The sequence below is a fragment of the Rhinolophus sinicus genome, chromosome 14, assembly GCF_057876585.1.
Source record: "Rhinolophus sinicus isolate RSI-liver-muscle chromosome 14, RSI-T2T, whole genome shotgun sequence".
NCBI classification, from domain to species: domain Eukaryota; kingdom Metazoa; phylum Chordata; class Mammalia; order Chiroptera; family Rhinolophidae; genus Rhinolophus; species Rhinolophus sinicus.
In genome coordinates this window covers 157,656,927-157,675,198 of record NC_142514.1, presented here as the reverse complement: position 1 = coordinate 157,675,198, position 18,272 = coordinate 157,656,927, and the positions used below count along the sequence as shown (strand labels likewise).

Below are 18,272 nucleotides of genomic sequence, written 5' to 3'. Positions count from 1 at the left end.
TAATACATGCCTTATCCGAATTAAGTGTAGTGTAAATTTTGATTTACAAATTTAAAATTACAAATTTAGTATTTTAATCTACAACATTACATATCTCTAAAACAGCAAATTGAGATAAAGTAAGCATAACTTTATTTCATAGATTCCTTCTTTTAGGCATGCTGGTTAAGTGTGCAGTCTCGGAAGCATAAAGAAAAGATCTGAATTCTAGCACACTATCTCTTACTAGCTATGAGAAATTGGACAATTAGCATACCAAATGACGATAGTAGCATGAACCTCATAAAATGTGATTAGGTTTAATTATGTCTAAATATAAATATGCCGTGTTTCCCCCAAAATAAGACCTTGCCAGACAATCAGCTCTAATGCATCTTATGGAGCAAAAATTAATATAAGACCTGGTATATATTATATTATATTATATTATATTATATTATATTATATTATATTATATTATATTATATTATATTAAAAGACCAGGTCTTATATTATAGTAAAATAAGACTGGGTCTTACATTAATTTTTGCTCCAAAAGACACATTAGAGTTTATGGGCTGACTAGGTCTTATTTTTGGGGAAACATGGTAGTTAAGATACACATAATATAGATAGATAGATGAGATAGATAGATAGATAGATAGATAGATAGATAGATAGATAGATAGATAGATAGATAGATAGATTGAGATAGATAGATGATAGATAGATAGATAGATGATAGATAGATAGATAGATAGATAGATAGATAGATAGATAGATAGATAGATGAATGACATAGATAGGTAGATATAGATATAGACATGGAGATCTACCTAGATAGATATGATCGAGATCGAGATAGAGATAGAGATGTGCCCTGGTATACAGTACGATGCATCAAATATAAGAAATAGATAAAAGTTGTAGTTTTATTTTGTCTGATAAATAAATATAAGTATTAGAAAAGCCTTTCTCTAAAAAGTGAAAGGAAATAAAGCAAAGTGACTTTGAAGATAATCTGTATCACAAATTAACTAAATTCCTTGACACCTAAAAAATCAATTCAATTTTATATTATGGAGTTCTAACTATTCATTGGAAATGGGTGAAGCTATGGGAGATTTGTAAAGTGCTAAGAAAACCCCCTTCTCTCAAGGAGTTCACACTGATCTGGAAGCTACACTGCCACGTAAATACTCAAATACCATGCTCTAATAGAGGCACCGGATTGAGAGAGATCAATTCTGACTGGATGATTTGTTATTAATAGTTTTCACAACACAAAGCCATCACTTGCTATACTTCTATCTTTGAATCATTCCTCCATTAAAGACTATGTTTTTATTTACAGGGGATCAATATAGGAAGGCTAGTGAGGACTTTTTAATAGTTATAAAAGCTTCAGTACATCTCTTATACTTTGAGGAAGTTTATTCCTGGCACATTTGATTGCATTTGCTGTTTAAAAGGGAAAAAAAAAAAATTTTAAATACTTTTTTAATTTGAACTGCTTTATTTTTGTACTTTTTAATATGAAATCAACCCCAAATAATTTTTCAAAATTTAGTCCACATTTAAAAATATGGCCAATAGGAAGATAAAAGGAATTTTAAAATACATTTTTATGAAAGCATCTAAGCACAGTATTTAAAAGTATAGATGATATATTTTTTTTAAGCACAGGTGATACACTTGGGCTACAGTGGATCCAGGATTAATCTCCGTATCATTCATATTATAACAGATTATTAAAACTAAATTGCATTTTGAAGATATCCTATGTTGAAGTTGAAGCACTCAGCACCCCCAAAATAGAACACTGATGCCTGATGCTCATAGAAGCTGAAATATATCCCCCACTCACCAAAGCTGTAAACAAGGTGCTTTTCAGAAGCAAAGCGTATGATTTTACATTTGTGTGATTTTTCTTCAAAATGTCATCAACAGAGGTGCTATTTTGCAACAGAATGTATGTTCTTTTGACCCCTGGACAGAACTTCTAAAGGGTCCATTTTGAAGCTTTCTCAAGTTTAATAAGTTAGAGTGCTAGGTGACATTTATAAGCCAACATCAGACAGAAAGAAATCTTCCTCTTTCTGTCAGCTCCATCAAGAAAATTATCCTGGACTACAAGACCAGCCAAAAAAAAAAAAAAAAGAAAAAGTGAGAATGAATCAAATGCAATTTAACTTGAGACAGTAATACCTTCACTTCATAAAATGAATTCTAAAGGATATTATATTTATAAAAATGTAATAAACTGATTAATATTTAATGTAATACAGCTTTTATTTTTTGATACTGAATCCCCCCACATACCCTCAGGAGTATGTGAATCCAGTAAAACATCAAAAGTAAATAATGCTATTCCTTTGGGATTTTAATAGAGTTAATCTGTAGTTAATGAATTAATAATGCAGTGATGCCAGAGAACATTAACAAATGCCTTTCCAGTAACATTAATGCCAGAGAAATTTAGGTAGCTGGTTTGATTTTAAGAGTGGGGTATCAACATATGGAGTAGCCAAATGTTGCCTTTACGGGGATACTTATCTGCCTGCAATTGTTTTGCCATGACCAATTATAAGCACTGTTTGTAACTGCAATGTAAGAGACAGGTACCCAAGGGACTTAACACTCAAATTGATTAATTCACCCCATCTTTAGCAAATTGCAAGTAAATTGATTTGGCATACACAGCAGGGAAGTCTTAATGCAAATGTGGCCTCTCTCTGTTTTCCTAGGACGTCCCTAATTGGAAGTGACATTATTATCATATTAGTAAGCAAAACCTAGGATAATCATTTTATCTCCATTTCTGCAGAAAAAAAAAATTATTCTGTGCAGTCTCGACAGACTGATGCTACGTTGGACTCCAACGCCAGCACTGAGGGACACCACTTCCAAACAGTAAGATCCACAAGACTACAGTGATAGAGAAGCAGTTGGACTATTCACATCCACCAGGCCAGGAGGCCAACTGAGGCACTTCTGTGCTATTCAACGACAAAGAATGTCCTTTGTTGTTGTTATCCTGCTTCATAAAACCAGAGACCTGCTTTCCCTGTTCAGTTCCAGGCTCCTACCTTTACACCTGTGATCAGAGAAGAAAAGGTCTCTTTCATTTGCAGCTCAGTTCAAAATAATCCTGGGGAAAGCATCCTGATTGGAATGAGGGAGAAGAGGTAGTCCTGTGACTTTAAGTAGGATAGAACATCTTTCAGAGGGAAACAATAGTCAATTTAAAAGTTCTTCATACAACACTTGCTGTAAACGCTTAACACATGTTAAGAACATGTTAATATTGGTTCTCTGTCAAGCGCATGGGGAGGATAGCCATGGATGGGACTGGCAATCAGAAATTTTAGGTTTTAATCCCAGCTCTGATGTTAGGAACATAATCTGGGTAAATTTATTTGCCTCTCAGAGCTTCAACTTTTCATTTGTAAAATCACCTTGAAAGATATTCCTTACTCACTGGAGTTTTCTCTTGAGCAAGATAATTTTTGCCTTTACTGGGTGATGTGGGGTCTGGCTTATTCTAGTCAGTAAACACCAATTCAATCTCCTTTCCCCTTTATGAGTTTTGGGGTATCAACCTAATACTGACACAAATTGAGTGACCTTGGGGAGTTACCAAAATTTTCTGTCTCCGTTTCCCCATCCATTTAAGGACATTGCTTTTCCTTTGTGACAAGACTGTGTTTTAGATGAAATGAAGCACGGTATGTAATAATACTTTGCTGGAATTAAATGCCATTTTTAGATGAAAGGGCTTATTATGTAGATGGAAATTATTCCAGTTTCATTTTGTCACTAGAGACCTTTCAAAAAGCTAACAATAACTCAGTTAGCAACTGGAAATCACAAACTAAAAAATATATTCCAGCTTCATATAACTTGATATTACTCTGGTACTAGCTCAGATTAATAAGAAATCCTAATGTCATTATGCAAATCATTAATGCTATATAAGTAGATGATTAATGTGATTGAACCTTTTGGGTAAAGATGAAAACTGACCAGAAGTAAATATGATTATATAGCTAAAGCCTGTAGATGATGCTTCTGCTGGAGTCTGAGAAAGTTTTCTCCTAAAAGGAAGTATTTGAGAAGACTGTCAAGTACATGTAGTTAAGCTCTTCATCCATTTCATAGTTCTATTTACATGACAAATTATTAATATCTTTCTTTTCATCACATATATGTAAAACGGGAAGGCCTGTTTTTCATAATTAATGCTAAAAACAAACAAACAAAAAACACCGTTTTTAAAAAGGAGTCTAACTGCTACAACAAGGAAGATTCTAGACATTAGTCATTTCCATAGGACCATGGTGGCACATCAAACTTTAACCAGCAGCAGGACTTAACTATAATTACAAGGACTTATATTTTTAAAGCCTGTAAGGAAGAAGCAAAAACTTATTTAAGGTAAAACGTTCAAGGCCACGTATCATGATCAACTATCATTGAGTAAATCTATCTCTCATTTGATGTATTCTCTGCAAGGAGAATAAAAGAGAACATTGGCTGAAAGCAGTAAATGACTTCCTCTGTAGGAGAAGAGATTCTGGAAGAAAGGTGATACTCAGCACTGAAATTTATGACCAGGCTTGGTGAGTCACAGCAAAAAAGCAAGCCGTCTTCTCTTATACAGAATACTTTAATTTTATGAAACGTTCTTTCAGGTAAGCATTTCTGCCACTGATCCACTATCCAGGCCGTGTGTATCACATGGGCTGCCCTTCCCTTATTTGTTTAGTTAAACTGCAATATATTCCTCTTCAGCATTTCTTTGTTGAACTGGATCTATACTTAGAAATATAAAATGGGGTTCTTGGAGATGAGAGATAATCAGGTGGGGGAGGAACTTGATAAGTTTACCACAAATCCCTAACTGGGAGGCTACAGACCTACAGAGGAGAGACTTGATGGGGCCTGGCAGAAAGAAAAAACTGGGGGAGACTCAAAACTTGCCTGAAATTTGAAAGTGCACCCCACCTCACATATGGATACATTGGAAGAGTGCAACCTTTACTGGGTCAAAGTCCTTGAGCTCAATTTCTGACATGTCATTGGCTTATATATTATGCAGACACTGGAGAAACCTCTAGAAAATGGGGGCGGGGAGAACAGAACCCCAGTGGCCACATGATGCTGGGGAGACAAATTCCATAGGTTAAGTCTCAGCCAGGTAGGTTACATACAAAGAAAGAAAAGAAATAAACAGCAACAAAGCAACAATGACAACCTCATGTAAACAACAGACAAACAGAAATCTAAAGTTGCTATATTATTTAAAATGACTAGTTTTCAACTAAACCTATGAGACCTATAAAGAAAGGAGTATAATCCATAATTAGGAGGTGAAATGGCAGTGAGTATAAAATGTCTCTGAGTTTATGTCTCTGATAGGCATACATAATGCATTTAACAATGATAAAGATTTTGTTGACAACGATTTCAACTCACCTACTATAAATATGTTCAAAAGGTATGCCAAAAATTATGATGAAAAGATTCAATAAAAAGGGAATATCAGGGGCCGGCCCGGTGGCTAAGGCGGTTAGAGCTCCATGTTTGTAACTCCGAAGGCTGCCGGTTCGATTCCCACATGAGCCCGTGGGCTCTCAACCACAAGGTTGCCAGTTCAATTCCTCAAGTCCCGCAAGGGATGGTGGGCTCTGCCCCCTGCAACTAAGATTGAACACGGCACTTTGAGCTGAGCTGCCTCCCAGATGGCTCAGTTGGTTGGAGTGCGTTCTCTCAACCACAAGGTTGCCAGTTCGACTCCCGCAAGGAATGGTGGGCTGTGCCCCCTGCAACTAGCAACGGTAACTGGACCTGGAGCTGAGCTGCGCCCTCCACAACTAAGACTGAAAGGACAACAACTTGAAGCTGAACGGCACCCTCCACAACTAAGATTGAAAGGACAACAACTTGACTTGGAAAAAAAGTCCTGGAAGTACACACTGTTCCCCAATAAAGTTCTGTTCCCCTTCCCCAATAAAATCTTAAAAAAAAAAAGAAGGGAATATCAATAAATAACTATAACCATCAAAAAGAAACACAGGAAATTCTAGAATGAGAAACTACAATAACTGAAATTTAAAAATTTATTCAATAGGATCAAAAGGTGATTCAAGATGGCAAAAGAAAGCATTAATAAATTGAAGATAGACAAACATAAAAGAGAGTAATTATTTAAGGTAAATAGGAGAGCCTCATATATCTGAAGTATATGAAGCTATATTGGAGCACAGTTGCTATATTTTATCAGAATTAAGTCAGTATTAATCTGAAATATTACGATAAATTAAGGTGTATATTTTAATAACTAAAGCAACCACTTATAAAATAAGTAAAAGAAACATAGTTTAAAAACTCATCAGAGGAATTAAAATGGTACATTAAAATATATTTGTTCCACACAAATGAAACAGGAACAAAAAAGACATGAAACATATACAAAACAAAGAGGAAATTGAGTAACATAAATTTAACCATATTATAAATTAAACTCCATGTGTATGGACCAAACACACCCATCAAAAGGGAGAACAAACAGTTTCCAAATATATGTGTTCTATAAGAAACACCCTTTAAATTCAAAGACAAATACACTGAAAGTAAATGGATAGACAAGGATATTATGCAAAAAATAGCCATAAAGATATATGGAGTACCTGTATTAAGATCATATAAAATAGATTCTATCACAAGGTATAGTACTAGAGATAAAGAGGAAAAATTCATAGTGATAAAAAGGGTCAAAACATCAGGAATTTATGACAATTATAAATGTAGATGAATTATGAATATTCTTACCAAAAGATGGAGCAAAAACTGATGTAAGTGAAAGAAGAAATATTAAGACAAATTAACACTGATTGTTGACAACTTCAATGTCCTATTGTCAATAACTGATTGGGAGAATAACTAGGGAGAAATTCAGCAAGGATAAAGAACACTTGAATGAACTCTCAACTAATCACTTTACCCAACTGGTATTTATAAAAATCTCCCCCCAAGAGAGCAGAATACATAGTATTTTCAAGCATACAAGGAACATTCTCTAGGAGATATCATATGCTAGGAAATAAAACACATTTTCGTATTATAAATTTAAAAGGAAACCATTCAAAGCATATTCTCCCACCACAATGGAAATATTAATAAATTAGAAATCACACAAAAAATTTTGGAAAGTATCAAAGTATGTGGAAATTAAAGAACATACTTCTAAATAATATGTGTCAAGGGGAAAAAAACGGAAATTAGAAAACATTCTGAATAAAATCAAAATTAAAGTCCAACACATCAACATTTATGGGATGCAGCTTAAGTAATGCTTAGAGAAAAATTTACAGCTTTTAACTCCAATAGAAGAAAATAAAATGATTTTTAACCAATAATTTCAGCTTCCACCTTACGAAACTAGAAAAAGGAGAGCAAATTAAACCTAAAGAAAGAAGAAGGAAGGAAATAATAAAGACTAGATTGGGAACCACTGAAATGGGGGGAAAAAAGAAAAAACAACATGAAATAACGAAACCACAAGAAGTAAGGCGAGAATCTGACAGAAATCAAGGGCCATTCATGAGCCAAGGCTGAGCTAGAAGCCCGGCTGTGTTAGGGTACCTGCATCAGCAGCATAGTTAGCTGACATTCATTACAGGTCTCTGTATAAACAGGACACAGCCACTCTGTCACTGCAGGAATTTCAGTGCATCCTTTTGTTAATATTCCAACTGCAAAACGATGATCCTCTCTCCATGCCTTCAGTTTGAAATCCATAAGGGAGGAATCTGAATGGTCCCATTTGGTCTTTATCATCTCTGCTGTCACTGTAGCCTCCTAGTCCGCTAGCCAGACATATCGCTGAGGTGTTTTTTGTTTGCTTGTTTGTTTGTTTGTTTTTTCCATGAGTAGGAAAGAACCCCAAAATGATGACTTGGACAAGATAGAAGTTTATTTCCCCCCACATTAAAGTTTAGCGGAACTGGCTTAGAAGAGCTAATTGTGTGCATCTCTTCCGAATTCTGCATTCAGTGACCTCATCTTATATTGGTATCTTGAAATCAGCCACGGGGGGGAGTATTTACCTCAGAGAAATCAGGAAACACTACAAATCAGGGCACTTTTACTCAGGTAGTCAGTGGTTAAGCATTTACCAGCACAGCACTGGGAGAGGTATCCAGATCAGTTGTGTTAGTTGCACTGTATCAAGGGCCTAGCTTTATTTTTTCTTATTGTTCTCCCAAGGCCACATGACGGTGGCAGATGGTTGATGGGGCTCTCTACTCATTACATATTTATCCCACACAGCAGTAAGGAGGAAGAAGAGAAATTGAATGGGACCCCTTTCAGTCAAAACCAACAGAAATTGCACAAAACACTGATTCATCCATCTCATTGTCCAAAAACTAGTCAAAGGCCACAACTAGTTTAGAAGCCTGGGGCTCGCTCCAAGGTTCACAGCTAATAATTAGGGTTTAATGATTAAGTCAGAATATGGGCAATAGATATTTGGAAGCAATTAGAGGTTCTTGAACCAATAATTATTTAAATCGATCATTTTTCTGTCAGGGGTTCACCACTATACCAGAAGGCTATAGTGAACCAGCAGAACCAGCAATACTGCTTCTTATGTCATATATGCAGGGGACACCATTAGGCAGTTTCCCTCAGAAGAAGGCTGAGAATAGAGCTGCCCCCATGACTAGCCTTCCCAAGATAGAGACGTTGGCAAGAGATGTTAGAAGTTAGTAATAAGGTGGGAGTGACAGGAAATTGATGAGATAAGCTTTGCCCTTATTTACCTTTGCACTGAGAGTCTAGTATAACTGACCATAAACATAGTTTTCCTAGAAAAACACAGTTATTACAAACCAGGCTACCATAGACAATTGGAGTCGTATGGTAGGCAGAATAACGACTCCCCCAAAGTTGTCCACCCAGAACCTGTGAATATGTTACGTTACATAGCAAAGGGGAATTAAGGTTGCAAATAGAATTCAGTTTGCTAATCAGATGACCTTAAAATAGGGAGAGCATCCTGGATTGCACAGGTGGGCGTAATACAATCACAGGGTCTGGATCGGAGTGCTAATGATGCAAGCACGGTGCAACCCTCCCAGTCCTCATCCTCCTATGCCCCTCTTCACTTGTCTTCATTATTCTGCTCCTCTTCATTTGAACCCTTTGTAAAAGTGTGACCGTTAAGTACTGCACTTTCCCGAGTTCTGTGAGTCGTACCGGCAAATTCTCAAACCTGAGGGGATTTGTGGGAATCTCTGAATTTAAGGCCAGTCTGTCAGTCATGCACAGGGCCTGAGGACCCCAGATGCAGCTGGCATCTGGGGCAAGGGCTGTTTTGTGGAGGATTGAGCGCTTAACTTGTGAGAACCATGCTAACTCTGGGTGGTCAGTGTCAGAACTGACTTTCAGTACATCCAGTTGGCAATGAGACATAGTAGTGCCGAATCAAGTTTGAACAGGGTAGTATCAAGATGAAAATGATGTTTCATAAATATTCACTGGACATGTTTATAAGATATATCAGTTAGAAGTGGAAAATGGAAGTCAAGACCAAAAATTAAGTTAGTTTAGACATAAATATGAGATGATCAAGGCCCATATCCCATACTTCTTAGGTAATAATTTAGATTCCATAGGATACATCCTTCTCTAAGGCCATAAGCCATTTGTTTTCTCCAAGCCACTACCTTTGTTTTTACATGAACACAGACTGACAGTGCTTCACATCATGCCTATGCTTCACAACTAGTGCTTTGTTACAGCTGCTCCTGGAGCAGATAGTTAAATATTCAGAAACATTCAGATCCAGTTGTTAAATCATTGGTAGCTTAAAATTGGCTTTGGTAAGAGAATTTCTGTAACATAATTAAGGCAAATGTAAACAATGCTATTCTTAGTCTTCTCCTCCCCTCCCTCCCTTTTGTTCTTCTTTTATTTGGAAAGCCAGTTTACCAGCCCCCAACAGCTCACACCTCTCACCTTATGTTTTGCTCCTTTGCCTCCCAGCTGCTGAGAAACATGAGAAGGTCCAGCTCTGTGGATGAACAACTTGGAAAAACCAGGCAGCCAATGCCCCTGGGTGAACATTTTACCAATGGGAAACAAAATCCAGTGGATGCATTCTCTTATTTACGGATCCTTTTACTGAATACACTGTCCTGAAATGCAATATGCATATCGCCTGCTTGAAACCATAATTTGATCCTGTAAACAATGGCAATAAGTAAAATATTTCTTAAACAGAAACATTTTCCATTAATTGTAACTGACAAAATTATGATGCAGTCCAATTGAATCTGTTACCATATTTTAAGATAAATATGTAATGATTAAAAATAATGACTAAAATGTATAATAAATAAAAAATTTATATTAATAATAGCAACAAATGAGAAATGAATAAAGTTTTACATACTAGTGTAATGTAATGAAGGTTTGTTTAACTTGCCAAAGAGGAAAAGAAGGCTTGATAGGGGGTGGTCCTTAGTGAAAAATGCGCATGAGGAAATCATTCTTTGGATAGCACATTTCTTTCTCTGTATTGTTTACCTCACCAAATTTCATCTTTATTGGAGCTCACCATCAGCACTTAAACTACACTTAAGAAATAAATCTATACAGAGACACTACTTTTAGGGAAAAATAAACACTAAATGCAGGATTTTTTAATAATGTGGAAATAGTGCAGGTATATGACAGAATGTGCAGATCTAGGAGAGGCTACCCCTGCATTCTGTTCAGTTGGCATATGTATGTAAAGTAAAATATTTTTACCTTATTCAAATATAGTACACAATTCAAATTTATTTTTATTGAAATTCTCAGACTGGAAATTGTTCTATCAAGTACATTTCTGAAGGTGTTACTGCCTAAAACCGTAACTCAACATCTTAATTCTTGTAGTATTTGTTTATGAGGTTGTATGTGAAGAAGTTGTTAAATTAGAAAAATGAGAATCATCCAAATAGTGGTTTACTCTTTAAAAGCTATTATGGGAACAGTAACTGAATATTTACAGAATAGTCATTACAATGAGCTAAGTACGTAGTTCGGTTTATCTGGAGACAATTCCCATGAGACTGAGCTATCACTAACGCTTGATCGAAGTGGAATCCAGACTTCCTCACATTTTCTCTCCTCATTCCCCGCTTCAATTTAGTTTTCCTTCTTTTCTTCATTCTTGAAATTCTAGTCTCCAATACAATATTAGCAGATGAACGTCATTCCGGATAAGTTTTCTGAGAACTCAACAAGAAATCTTGATCTAATATTGATTGAGCTATGTTAATGGTTTATTTGAAGTCAGTTTGCTAAAAAAATTATTCTCTAAGTGTCAAAGTTATAAATCCATGTTTTAAGGGTTTTCCTAATGAAATAAAGGGGGAAAATAAGATAAGTTGATTTTACTATGTTATTAAAAACAAATGAGCTATATCAGTAGCCATAACTATATATTTGTACGTTATCAACTGAAACTATATTGTCTGGATTGCAAGACTAAGAAAATTTAAAAAGTAGCCTCTGACTGCTTTCTCTAGGGGCTGCCCTGACGCTCAGGCTATACCATGGTGTTCTCCTATAGAACAAAACAATCTCACAGATCAACATCAGAAAATACCACTCTGTGATCATACTAGAAAAAGACAAATTCACTTTCTCTAGGCTACACCAACTTCAAATCAGAGCACAAACAAACTCTCACAACCTACAGATGTATTATTCACAAGTTTCTATTTTCTCTATGACTAGGAAAGGCCTGGTAAAATGCCACCTTTGTTCCTGTACCATTAAAAATCTGGAACACCATTTGCAAGGCAAGTCACTAATCTTAGATGGGGGTTCCCTGCAGAAAAGTAATTGGAATAAAGCTTTCCTTCTAGTTTTGAGCTCATCCTCTATGTTTTGAGATGTTTGTGTGTGTCCTGTGCACATCGTTTGAAAGTGATCAAAGCTTGAGTTACCTTAAGTCCCCTGGTACAATTTAGCCCCAGGAATAACATTTATCAAATGTAATCTTTTCAGAAAAGAAGCTAGAGCATTTCCAAAAAGTAAATCAAACTTTGGACTCAATACACAACCAGAAGTGTTATGATAACCTGTTAGATAAATGTCCCGCAGATATATGAAGTTCTGTAGCAGCTTTCTCAGTTTCTTGGCTTCAATGTTAGCCAACCAGAGGAGAGAAAACTCCGAGAGTGAGAGCTTTATTTCTGGTGATAAAAGTTTAATCCTCTTAACTTACTATCAACTGTGCTGGATTAATTTGTTTTCCTAAATGGACGGCGTTGGAGGAGAAGAAAGGTGACGTACCCAAGTGTTAATAAAATTCACAGCTCTTCAATAAAATAAATGAAGAATATCCCTTTGTAATACTCTACTCCCAGGTACTGGTCAGCACAGACTGTCTCCTTCTATAGATGATATTTCACGATTGGTGAGTTAGATTATCTTTTAGAAAATAATAAAAAAAGTTACAGTACATTTTAATTTTAACTGCCAGACATGACGCTAAGAGCTAAGAGTCCTCAAAGGACTTCCCTGTAGTAGAGGAAGAGAGAGAGTGAAATCAATATGGATTATACTATGTGACAGTCAAGGAGTCTGAAGAGGAACAGAAAATAGCGGTTGCGTTAGGCAGTGAATGGGCATGTTGAGAGGTGACAGGGTCAAGCTCGGCTTGGGATGCAATTGTTAAGAGGACTGAGCCCAGCACTGCGCTGCCTGATTTGCAATCCTGGTCTCTACTGCCAGCCATGTAATCTTGAGCAAATTACCTGCTTCCATGCAGCTTACATTTTATTAAGAAAATAGATAAAAACAAACAACAAAATAATAAATACGTAAATGGTAAATATTTTTAATTGAAGAGCAGCAAGAGGGTGGCGAATGTCAAGGATTGGAGGCTGAGTTGCAACAATAAAAAGAACAGTCATTAGTTATTGAAAGGGTACTCAATGCAAAGGTGACATTTGAGTATTAGGATAAAGCATTCCAGGTGGAGGAAACCTACAGTGTACAAGCAATGAAAGTGGCAGCAACGCCTAAAGTGTTTAAAGGAAAAAAACAAAAAAACTCATGAAATTTAGGATGACTAAAGCTTAGTGAGTGAGGAAGGGTTGTAGGAGGTGAGGTCGAGGAAACCAAGGATAGCCAGGTCTTATCTGACTGTTTCAGACACTGTAGAGCATGACAAGCCATTTTAGGATATGACCAAGAATATGTGACGTCCTTTTAGCAAAATTAGAAGAGAAATCTAATTGAGTCATAACTGATAGATAACTTAGAAAATTCTGACAGATTACTTTGTGATTCTTAACATATAATTCAAGGGTTTGAAGCATTAAATTTCATTGCTATAAATACATCCCTTTCTTCCATCTCCATCTACTTAATTACATGACGGCATTTTATTTTGGCATACATATATATAAAGATACAACAAGGTTCTAATATTTCCATTCAGAACTATCTCTTTCTAACAATAAGCAAAAGTCATCCACAGGCTAATTGCAAAACTAACTGCAAAAGAAGAAGAAGAAAAAAAAAGTAGCTGCAGCTAATTCCTAAAAATCTCAATATTTATATTTATAGTCTAAACTGCAGATCAAGAGCAGCAGCTAAACTTTAGGGCAACACAAACTGCAGGAAATTTGGGGATCTATTTAAACTAAATTAATTTAAGGGCTGATATAGAGCAAAGTCGCGCATAGTTGTGCTAGTGAAGGGGAAATAAAATGACCCAGCATCTACCATTACTTTCAAATTGCACAGAAGCCACAGAAATAGAGTGAAGTGGAATTTCAAATGTTATCTGGAAAAAAATCTTCAAATGGCATATTTGATGTGGTCTTGTGTGGTACGGGTTCACAGGCATGATTTTTTTGGTACTCATTATAACTTCTTTTCTGTACTTATTCCAGTCTTTTTGTCAAGAGACAGAGTCTCTGATTGGTCAAATTTGCAGCATGTATCTACCCATGAAACTTGGCAGTGAGTCCTGCCCCATCTAAATCACAAGAACTAAAAAGGGGAATTTTTTTCTCTCCCCCTCAAAAATCATGTTTAATTTCCAGAAGGAGGATAATGAACACTGGGCAACAGATAAAAAGCACTAAGTGTCTGCTACCTATGATAAAAGAATCTAAGTTTCTATATCTTGATTATACGTATGTATCTTAATGATTCATATATATTATCTTGATCATATATATATATGATATATATATATATATATATATCATATATATATATCTAACAAGATATATATATATATATATATATATATATATATATATATATATCATATATATATATATCTAACAAGATAGATATATATATCTTATTCACAGGTGGTACTACTTAGTGCTTTAAATGTTTTATAAGTTATATATGTACATATATGTATGCAAAAATGTGTACATGTATATGTAGTTTTAAGTCACACTACTTACATAAAAAACAGTCATTTGCAAGTATTTGGTGGGTGACCATGGTTTGGTATTACTTAAGATTTCAGTTTTGTAGTCAGTAGCATGTGAAGCAAGTGTGTATGATACGAGTGGGTGAGACATATGACTCGGTCAATGTGATGGTGATTTCTTAGGTTTTTCGGTCTCACCCTGTGGGGTAAATGTCACAATCAATAACCATATGCAGATGTTATTTCAGGAGTTCATGGAAAAATAACAGAAAAGCCCGAGGCAAGTGTATGAATGTCCCTAACAATGAAGAAATAAAATAGCACTTATCAATATTCTCTATGGCGCCGTGTATTTTTCAATGAGAAACTACATTTAAATAGATCCAAGTTAATACACTGAAATAAAAGTAAGAATAGGCAATTTAACAACTAGGAAACTGGTAAAAATGTTTCAACATTCCTCACTGCAAAAACAATAAGATTGAAAAAGCTTAAATAGGCTACAGAATGTCTTGATTATGTAGTTTACTTGTTTATAACAGGTATTACAGTTCCAATAGTTGGCAAGTACAGTGTTTGATAAACAATCTACTTTAAAACTGTCAGAAGATTAGTTTTGATCTCCAAATGTTTACATGAATTAGGTAGTGATGTACCTTAAATCAATTGTACAGAGTAAATGTAAGGTGTCACTTATTGCTATAGGAAATGTAATAAATGCAAGGTGGGGTGGGTAGAATTAGAAAGGATTGAACAAGAAATCAGAAAATCGAATCAAACCTTCCCCAGCCACTACTGACCTTGAGGTAGTTATTGACTTGCAATTTTCTCATCTATTTTTAAAAAGCATGTTGATCTTATTCCAAGCTCTGTATTAGCTACCTACAGACTGTCTGACCTCAGGCAACTGAGCCTGGTTTTTTCACAGTAAAATGAAGATAAAACTTCCTACTCCAAAAAGATCTGGTGAAGATGAAATAAGACCCTATATGTGAAAAGTGTTATGTAACTAGTAAAATATTTGCCTTGCTAAAAGAATATAACCGGCTGTTGCCTTTTCTGAGAAGCCTTGTTTGGCTCTAAGGCTGCTTGAAGGCTCTGAGTCACTCCCATATCACCCTCTGCTTACTCTTAGCAGGACAGATAGAAAATACAGATTTGGAATCTGTTCTACCAGATCTTGAAGAATAACTAACATGATGTATAACCTGTATGGCTATTAAAAGCTCCATGTGACAGAAAGGAAGAATCAGAATAACTCTAATTGTTATATTTCTTTACCTTTACAATCACTTGATTCAGTTTTATTTAGAATATACTTTTTAAGTGAAGGAATACGTATATGTTCAAGAACAACATGGAAGAGAATAGCAAGAGAAGAGGCATGTGTTGTAAAGAAAAGCAGTGGTCACGCTCAAGGATCTTTAAACCAATAGTGAGATAAATTACATGAATTACTCTACGGGGTATGTATTTAAGAGAAAACTCCCAGGGAGGAAAGAGTTCCATTTAAGACAAAAGTGGTCACGAATGCTTAAACAAGGGCTCTGGTGAGGATGGCAATAGGAGCAGGAGGTTGGATTAAACAAATATACAGGAGATAAAGTCTGCAGTTCTTAATAACATGAGAGGAGAGGAAGAAGTAGGAATAATGGATGAGGCTGAGGTTTATAAATTAAATGCCTTAGGAGTTGAAGATTCCAGAAAAAATGAAGGAGAAAGATGGGATGGAGGGAGGAAATGAGTCAGTGTAATCGAGTTTGCGTTTGAAGGACTCAACGGAATCCTAGAAAAGGGATGCATATTTGGGAGTTATTTAACACTGGAAAAGGTCAAAGTCATAAAAATGACAACAAGCTCAACCTTGTTCAAAAGAAAAATAAAATGGAAGTACATCAGGACTGAACCACAGGGGACACTAAAATTTAAGATGACAGAAGGAAGAAATACAGAAAGAAAATGAAAGCTGGACTCTGAGAGGTTTTCTAGTGAAATTTTTTCTTCATACCTGAAATTCCTCTTCGGTAGTCAGTATCCAAAACAACATCACCAGGAACTGCTACAATTCAGTATGCATTCCTCTATGCTAAGAGGGCTTGCTGTTTGCATTCTTTAACATTCGTATGTGTCAACCCTCTGAAACCATGAAATCGATGTCTGGATTTGAAGTTTCCCTGTGACAGAGGAGAGAGAACATCTTGGGCAATGAATACCTGTGGTCCTGTAATTCCCCAAGAAGAAAGTACTTTTGATATGAGGTTGAACCATATAGGATTTCAAATATAATTCTTAAATCTCCAAAGTGTTACTAAAATTTTATCCAGGTTAATTTCCAAGATATAGTTTCTGACACACATCTATTCCATCTAAGATAGATAACTTGTTTTGAAAATGAAAAGAAGGTTGTTTTAACTTGGGATTATTTCTTAGTGTAAAATACAGACATACACATAGGACTGTGTGTGAATATGTCTAAACAAAATTCATTTTAATCTTTTTTTTCCCCCTAAGTTGATAATGATGATGAGGATGGTTGTTTTATGATGCTATATCTAAAAGAAAGCAATAAAATTTGAGTAGAGGCAAAAGTTGTCCTTTCGCTGGTTTCAGACTTATCTTTATTACAACAGGTTTTGAAGTGATATAGACAGACTTTGGATACAATCTCCATTTTATTTGGAACGGAATGACCGTGAACAAAATCAGTTGACCTCTCTGTGACCACCTTCTTCTTGGAAAAGAGAAGAATAGAGATGCTGGGTGTACTTGACTTCTGTGATGAGCAAATGAGATGATAAATGTAAACTTGGCATGTAAATGTAACAGCATATACACATGAGAATATTTCCTACTATACACATGTTCTTAATAAAAAATAAAAAAACAAAAGTCACATGTCAATGTAGAAAACACATCTTGGATGATTAATTTTCAAACTGACCTGAAAAGATTTTGTTAGAAAACTCCAGCAAGAGCAGAATAAAATGCTATTTTGTAACCTTAATGTTAGAGTCCTCTTTTAGCAAAATACATTATTTTCATTTATCAAATGAAAATGGTTAATATATGAGTTGATTATGCTATTTATATCAGTGTCATATTTTTTACTAGCAATGAAGGTGGTGCTATCCAGTTTGCATATGTTCCTACTCAGTTATTTTAGTGATGTGGATTATTTATATTTATATATTTCAATGTAGTATTTCTGTTCTGCATGGATGCTTACTACTTCAGTCCCATTAAATACAGGAAATCATAGGTTAATGAATGTGGTTTCTCTTTATAATAAAGCTTAGCAAAGGGAAGAAGGAGTTATATCTTTTCCAACTCCCCAAAATATATTTCTGAATAACAGAAGGATGAGACAAAGGAACTACTTCATCTACAAGTGTTATGTCAATGGCCCCTAAGATGGAAAATTTGGGGTGAGCCCTTTGGACAAGCATTCCCACTGACCAGCTTATCAGACCCATGAGTGTGCCTTTCTACTGAAAGCAATCTTTACCAAACCCCAACTTCATGCCAAGTACAAAGTTAGTTGTGTTTTTCTCAAGTGTAAGGCTTGCTTAGGATTCAGGAAAACCCAATAACTCAATTTTCAAAGGAAAATAAACTACAGATATTGATGAGGTTCATTTACTTTATCTCTACAACAGGGATACTATTGATTCCTATTTCTGACTTTCAAGATTGTGGTAATCCAGTGAAATAGTGAACAAGTAAATACTTTGTAAACGATAGTTTAGCCAGGTTATTTTGCAGAACCCAGAGTTGTTTATTTCATTACAAAGATCCAGGGTTATTTATCTCAGCAGGTGGAGTAGGT

At 35.5% G+C, this 18,272-nt stretch overlaps 1 pseudogene across 1 annotated transcript in view; it reads right to left on the bottom strand.

Moving 5' to 3' along the window:
* The window catches only part of LOC109453099 (eukaryotic translation initiation factor 4B-like), a 144,151-nt pseudogene extending 127,534 nt beyond the window's left edge, over positions 1-16,617 (bottom strand). Inside the window, exon 1 of the transcript XR_016018491.1 lies at positions 16,455-16,617. The product of XR_016018491.1 is annotated as a eukaryotic translation initiation factor 4B-like (transcript). The remainder of the gene's footprint in view (positions 1-16,454) is intronic.
* Positions 16,618-18,272: the final 1,655 nt, after the last annotated feature.